Here is a 7,818-nt window from a genome sequence, read left to right as displayed (position 1 = left end):
AGGAACTATTGTATGGTTCGATTCGATAAGGCTAGGTCACTTTATGCCCTTTTTAGTGAAAGAAAAAGGATCAAAATCGAGTAAAATCCGTAAATTTACAAGGAAATTCACTTTACCATCATTTTGGCCATTTTTGAAATTTCTAAAATCAACCATCCAAGTCGTAGATATGGTAAAACTAAAAATAAGAATCCCCTAATAAAACTAAAACTAAGAATCTTGTCCAAATTAAAAAGAAAAAAAAGTTTTGATGATTAGAACCTCAACGAAGTTAGATCGAATAATTTTACTCATAATTTTTTTTTTTTTAAGAATGACAGTCTAACTCCTTTCTGTTTTAAAAAAAAAAAACAGTTTAACTCTTTCAAAAAAAAACAATATTATTCAATGACTCAAAATTAACATTATAATTGAACAGGGTGAAAAAATAAGTCAAGATGATATATTTATACATCCTTTGTGAACATCCAAAATATCGAACAATACAAATATATATTCATAAGATAAGAATAAGATTAACATATACTTCTTTCAACAACAAAAAAATTAACATATACTTTTTATTGATACCTTTGGTATTTCGTCGATTTGATTGTGGGATTTATGACAATTTTATTTGATGACCATTTTTCATCCCCATCTGCACATTCACCTTCCTTCATTATTACAACAATTAAACTAGACCAGCAGTCTGGACAATTTTAGAATAAACCAAACACATAGTAGATTTTGTCTAACTTTATATTAGATTGAGAATTATATCGATGGATGTTGTCGTCAATTAGTTGTATATAATAGTTAAATGGGACATGTACCAACTCGATTAATTTATGAGCTCGTCAAAGGAATCAAATGATTAATCACTTATAGACTTAAAGAGACAGTGATATATTGAAAAATTAATATATAGAATATATCAGAGAGCACATGAGAATATAAATAAATGATATGAAGAATTATGAAAGAAATTGGAGAATCAACACAAAATAAAAACAAAGAAGAATGTGAATGAGAAAGATATCGTGGTTGCTCCCACATTTATATGCAATGAGAAACAAAAAAGATGCCTCATTGGGTTATGGATGATGGGCTTGGCCAGATGTAAGTTAGAAACTATATCAAGGAAATTTTTCGATTCGCCTCCCCTAATTACCAATAGGTCCCCCAAAAAACCCTAAATACCTCTGTATATAAAGATTGAAATTGACATTCAAATTGGATGGGACTATATCTTCTAATCAACCATATCAATTTTTTTCATGTGGATCGTAAGTTACAAGACTAAAAAAATTTGTCGTAGAAAAAAGGTTAGAATGCAATCGTTCATTTTTATTTCTTTTTATTTCCATCTAAAGTTGTGATCTAATTGTATTTTTTTTATCAGAGGAAAGTTAACTCATATCATTCATTAAAATAGGTTCAATACAAGGAGGACACATCTCAAAAACATGATACCTGGCAATAGATTAGGTTGTCGTAGCAAGTGTATGAGCAGCCATGTTCGCTTGTCGCCTTACAAACTTTAGCTCAAAGTTGGAATGCAAAACTAACATAGACTTAATAATAGAAACTAAAGCATGAAACTCAAAAATTACATGGCCAGGGGAAGAGATATAATCCACAAGCATAAGTGAATCTGATTCCAAAACCACCATATGCCACCCTTTATCAATAGTTATCTGAATAACATGTTTTAGAGCCCAAAAATGTAGTCAGGGTGCATATCATACGTAGGGTCAAGAGGATAGTCATCATCATATTCATCCTCATTTTCTTCCACTTCAACATCACCATCTTCTTCTTCTTCATGAATGGAAGGAAGCTATAAATCATCACCAAGAACATCACCAATACTAGTATCTTGTCCAATTTCAATTGAGATGTCATCTTCTCCATCTTCATCATCCTCTGTTGGAACAAAATATGTTTAACAATAAACCTTTGAGAGTTTTGATGATAACAATGTATTAAAAATTGTCAATTGGACTAACTAATATTTGTTCAAGTGTACAAAACCATAGACAAAATTTGACATCTTAAACAGGTTCTGAATGAACAAAAGAGAGCTAAGGAATCAACAAAAAGGAAGCTTAAAGCGTCTGAAGAGAAGTGCTCCTGAAGTAAAAAGTGCTCCTGAAGACAAAGTGCTCTTGAAGTGATGACGTCATCAGAAGCAAGTTCATCAGAAGCATCTCATCAGAAGCTGAAGATCACCAGAAGCTGAAGTTCATCAGGAGATGCAATACTTAAAGCTTCAAGTTGGTTTTAAACTCGTCTAAGCATTGCACAAGACTGGAAATGTAAAGCAACAGTCAATTTGAGAGGATTTGAAGGCATTGGATGCTTATCTTCAAAAAGCGTTGACAAAGTACAATTGTACGAAGTGTACAACCACTATCTCCACTACTCTGTGTTTGTCTCTGCTACAAGACAAGAAAAATAGCTCTGCCTGCAACGATGTTCCTTCACAATGGGAATGAATTTGAAATTGATCCTTCATAGGACAACTACCATATTAGGCAAAAGATCATTGGTGATTGATCAAAGCTTCAAACGACTCTTTTTGATGTGCTGACAATTTCACAACGTCTCTTTCACACCTCTATATAAAGGAGTGAAGACTTAGAGATTGGTATCAGACTTAACAACAATTTACTAGTGCCAAAACTCTGCTGAAATTGTTAATGCATTCAAAAGTTCACTTAGAATTTCTATTTCAAAGTTCATATCTTAGAAATTCTAGAGTCTTAAGAGTCTGTATCTGATTTATATGGTGAACACCACTGATTGTATATCAAGTGTTCAACCTCAAACATTTTTCTTTGTAATTCTGTTTGATTAGAAGTCTCTTGCAGTTGTGCTTGAGCAATAGAAGTCTCTTGATTGTGTTCAGGAGCATAGGAAGTCTCTTGCAGTTGTGCTTGAGCATTTGAAGTCTCTTGCTAGTTGTAGCAGTGAGCATTTGTAATCAGATATTACATTATAGTGAACTCTCCTTGGAAGTGAAAGGAGGACAGGACTACTTCCGGTTTGTGGAAGGAACCTGTATAATTGCTTTGTGTCTTTCTTTTCTCTCTCTCTCTCTCTCTCTCTCTCTCTCTCTCTCTCTCTCTCTGTTTTTATCCGCTGCAAGTTAGTACTGAATATCACTTCAGAAGCAGTCTCTATTTGCTTATGGCCAGTGTGTTTCAGCTTAGGAGAAATCGAAGAAAAAACTAACACAATTCAACCTCCCCCTTCTTGTGCTTTTCTCACCTTCATCCTCCACATTATCAATCAACTCTTCCGCTTCATCATTAAAATCAATTCCATGAACCTTATAGTGTGCACTCTTTCTCTTCTTCTTCTTTTTCTTCTTCTTCTTTCCAATTTTGAGTTAACCATCACAAAAACAACCTTATTCATTATGAGTTGCTTCAAGTGATTCTTCTTCTTAGTGTGAATGTGAATGATTTTATTTATAATATGAATTAAAACATAATAGATACTTTAATTGGAATACAATTTGTTCAAATAATTCAAAAATTCACCCTTTCAAATGAACACCAATTCCGTTCACACCCAGATGAGCTACATGTCAAACTAAGTACTCTCGTAGCAAACCACTGCAACTCCGGATGTCCACTTCAATAAGATTCCCACCATTGAGTTGGTGTTTTAGTTTCAAGTGCATATGTAGTAAACTCACTACCAAATCTCCCAATTCTCACATTGAAATCCTTAAGTTGCTGATAAAATTTGGATCTTTTTCCAGCATCATCAACCATTGTATGCAAACATGCATACATGACATTGACAATCTCGTCATCAATTCTGAATTTAGGAGCAAAACATAACATAGGGTTCAAGAAAAGGGAATTATAGGTAAAAAATTGAATCACATATAGGCATAATGTTTAATCAAAAGCATCAAATTGAATAAGCAAAAGAATATAGTGAAAGGTAGATACCTCATAGCAACCCCATTAAAGTTTGTTCAAATCTTCTCTTAAGCATAATCAAACTCTTCATAAATATATCCCATGGCTGCCTTTTCACCCGAGTCCACCATGCGCAACACTTTAACAAGTGGGAAAGCACCCCTCAGACAGTTCAAAGTGTCCTTCCAAAATAACTTATTTAAAACAACCTTTTGCACAAGCTTTCCATCTTTACTCTTAGAAAATTTGCTAGTCTTCCACTCTTTTGAGTTGAACACATCAATAAGTCCACTTTGATGTTCATTAAAACACCCCAATGTAATAAGAGGTAGGAAAAACAGTGATTGCCGGTCGAATCAAATCAACATTGTGAGTAAACTTATGCAACAAAGATATAAGACTTGTCCTTCCATAAATATAAATGGTGATCTTTTTATCTAGCAATTATATCTTTACGGAGAGAGATCTTCTTCTCAAAATCCTCCAACATCAAGTCAATACAATGAGCCGCACATGGTGTCTAAAACAAATGTGGCCTCTTCTCCATCAACAACTCACCGGGTACGTTATAATTTGTTGCATTGTTCGTAACTACCTGGACAATATTTTATTCTCCATCCCTTCAACAGCATCATCCATCATCTTAAAATTTTTATCAACAGTCTTGATTATATCAGATGCATCAATGGACTTTAAAAAAATTCCCTTGGGACTACGTATCAAAATATTCAATATAGTTCTTCTCCTCCTATCAGTTCAACCATGAGTCATAATTGTGCAACGATATTTCTCCCAAACAGCTCTATTTCCTACCAAATCCTTACTAATTTCACCATAAAAATTATCCAAATATTTAACTCTAATCTCATGATAAGAGGGTGGCTTAAATTCTAAACCATGCTTTACAACATATTCAAACATCTTTAAATACTCATCAGTCCTTGCAACATTAAATGGAATAGCATTATTGAAAATAAATAAATAAATAAATAAAAGAGCAATAGCCTTACAAGCATCTACCCGGTCTTCCTTCTTAAATTCACCATTGATTGTGGTTTGTTTTATTGTAGTGATTCCTCTTTCAAAAATGACCTTAGGTGCTATCTCCCTTACACTTTTTCTTTTTTCCCTTCCACCATCAACAACTTCAAGATCAACATTAGCACCATATTTTTCACCTTGAACGTCAACTAACACATTAGAAATTTCTCTTGTAACTCATAAACCTTATCCTGCATAGCTTTCTTGAAATTCGAAGGAACTGCTAGACAAGGCTTAACTTCTCTACTAGTTCCAACCAAATGCTGCTTCACTCTGTAAGCACTTCCTGTAAAAGTAAGCTAAAAAAATCTACACTTCACGCTTCTTGATCCTGCTTCAATAGAATTAACATACTGCCATGTTGTGAGCTTACTTTTTAGTGGAGAAAGCCCGAATTTAAAACCCAACTTCCTGTAGAAACTCTCCCAATAAATACCACTTCTCTCATTCATAATTTCTCATTCAAAATGAAATGGTTCAAGAGGAAGGCAAGTACTGAGAAACTCTAGGGTATGTTTTATTTCTTTTGTAGTTTGTCTTTAGTTACCATGAGTAACTAATTCTCTTTAGGCCAGAGTTCTAAGATGAATCTCTATTCTGTTTGTTGGATATTTTATTTAATTTAAAGTCTTTACTCAGTTATTTTACGACTCCTATTTAATTTTAGTGTCGTGCGTAAGATTTTTCTCCATACCTTGAGATAAAAATACTTTTGGAAGGTGGCATACCTAATATTAGTGAATATCTGCCCGGACTAGGAGGTAACTAGTACAACGAAGTCGGTCATTAGTGAAACAGGTGACTCCTACGACTGGACATTCGGTTTTGACTACCTTGGTGCCCAAGCCTTCCCTTCAAGAACAGTCAAATTAGCAACTTTCCATGCGGACTGTGTGTGTACAAACAACCCCTCAGAGTTCCAGAAACAACACCCTATGAAATAAACATGTTCAACACGATGAACAACCGGTATAGGAATTACATTACAGCTATTTGTGACCCAACTTTTTCCAACGTACATTAGAATGCAAGGTTGGTGTTGCAAAGTGATTTGTCTCCCGCACAATCTGCACTTGATGCCGCTACTACCAACCATTCAAAGCCAGCCTGCTAATTGTTATCAATTTCTGGATGAACACGTCTGCCCTAGCAGAACCACAACACAACCTGCTGCATGTGCACTCTCGTGACTGCATATATCAAATACCAAATCCGGCACAATATGAAAATTATAAACCGAAGACAGCAAAACAGATGAAAGTCCTGCATAAAACCTAAACAAAATGGTGCAGCGGATTTGTGTTAGGTAAGTACACATAACACTAAATAAACTATTAATTAAGATTTTTAAAGTCTTATGTTTGAAAAATATTTGTAAAAGATTACTTACTTTCCAATCTGATTTGTGTAATATCTAGTAAAAATTGATTATTGAGATAAGTTGTCAAAAAATATTGGTTTCTTTACAACATTAAACATTATTTCTCCTTGTTATTCATCTCATATTGTATATACAATTGTTCTCAAATATTCTTTTATCACTGACATTGGAAGATTTGATTCAAACATTGACCTTAGAGCTCTATGACATATTTCTCCAAGACTTCCTTTATCTGCGACATCGCATAGAAATATGCCATGCTTCTATAATTTTTTACTTTCATGTACTAAATCACTATTCCAAACATCAATATAAGATTGGACAGGAAATGTTATGAAAAACAACCATTAAAGAGAATTTATACCAACATCCTTAATGACATTCATAAAAATTGAACACAACATACATACATACATACATACATACATACATACATACATATATATATACATATATATACACACACACACACACACAGATATATATATATATATATATATATATATATATATATATATATATATATATATATATATATATATATATATATATATAAACCCACTTGGGTTGGTTTAGTGGTATTGGCTTGGGTCTTGGGAGTGTGCTCCTCCGCAAGATCTCAGGTTCGATTATCTCTGGTGCCAATTTAGGTGGGCTATTTAGCTTCTTCAAAAAAAAAAAAACATATATATATATATATATATTCAAATAATAAAAATGATATTAACATATACTCCCTCCGTTCCTTTATAATTGTCACTTTTGCTAAAAATTTTGTTTCTAATTAACTGTCGTTTTCAAAGTTCAAAGTATCATTAAATGTGGTTTTACCTGTATTATCCCTATATATTTATTGCAGAGAGAGAAATGTATGAAATGAAGTATTTAATGATTAAGGTTATTATAGGAAAAAGATAAATTGTTGTATCAAAAGTAGTAAAAGTATTTGTTGTATTGGTTTGTGTAAAATGTCAAAATGTGACAATTTTTTTTTTTGAGAGAAAGGAAAATGTGACAATTAAAAAGGAACAGAGGCAGTATTATTTATAGATCCTTTCAAGGTATAGATATATATTATCCATGGTTACCTTTGTACTTTGTCGATTTGATTATTAGATATATGATAATTTTTTGATGCATATTTTAATTCCCATCTGCACATCGACCTTCATCCATTAGTTCGACATTCAAGCTAGATCTGCAAATCTGGACAATTTTGAGAAGAAAAAAAAAAACTAACCATGTATAAGATCAGACCAAAGCTATTAGATTGAGAATTCTATCGACGGGTTTTGGCATGCATTTTTTATAAATCAAATTTAAAGAGCACAATTTCACAATTAGGTTAATTTATGAACTTTTCAGATGAATAAGGATCAATTACTTGTGGACTTAAATAGGTAGTGAGATATTGAAAAATGGATTAATAAATAGAGTTTGTATGAGAACACCTGAAATGAAAAACAAATGGTATGA

General features: G+C 32.8%; 1 pseudogene; it reads right to left on the bottom strand.

Annotated features, from left to right (window-relative positions):
- Nucleotides 1-1,693: 1,693 nt before the first annotated feature.
- LOC146916487 (uncharacterized) lies at nucleotides 1,694-5,321 on the bottom strand (annotated as a pseudogene).
- Between the last annotated feature and the right edge of the window lie 2,497 nt (nucleotides 5,322-7,818).

This window comes from Medicago sativa, chromosome 6, assembly GCF_051527215.1.
Source record: "Medicago sativa cultivar Bolivia chromosome 6, Bolivia_mono, whole genome shotgun sequence".
Classification (NCBI taxonomy): Eukaryota; Viridiplantae; Streptophyta; class Magnoliopsida; order Fabales; family Fabaceae; genus Medicago; species Medicago sativa.
This window is presented reverse-complemented; position numbering and strand designations above follow the sequence as displayed.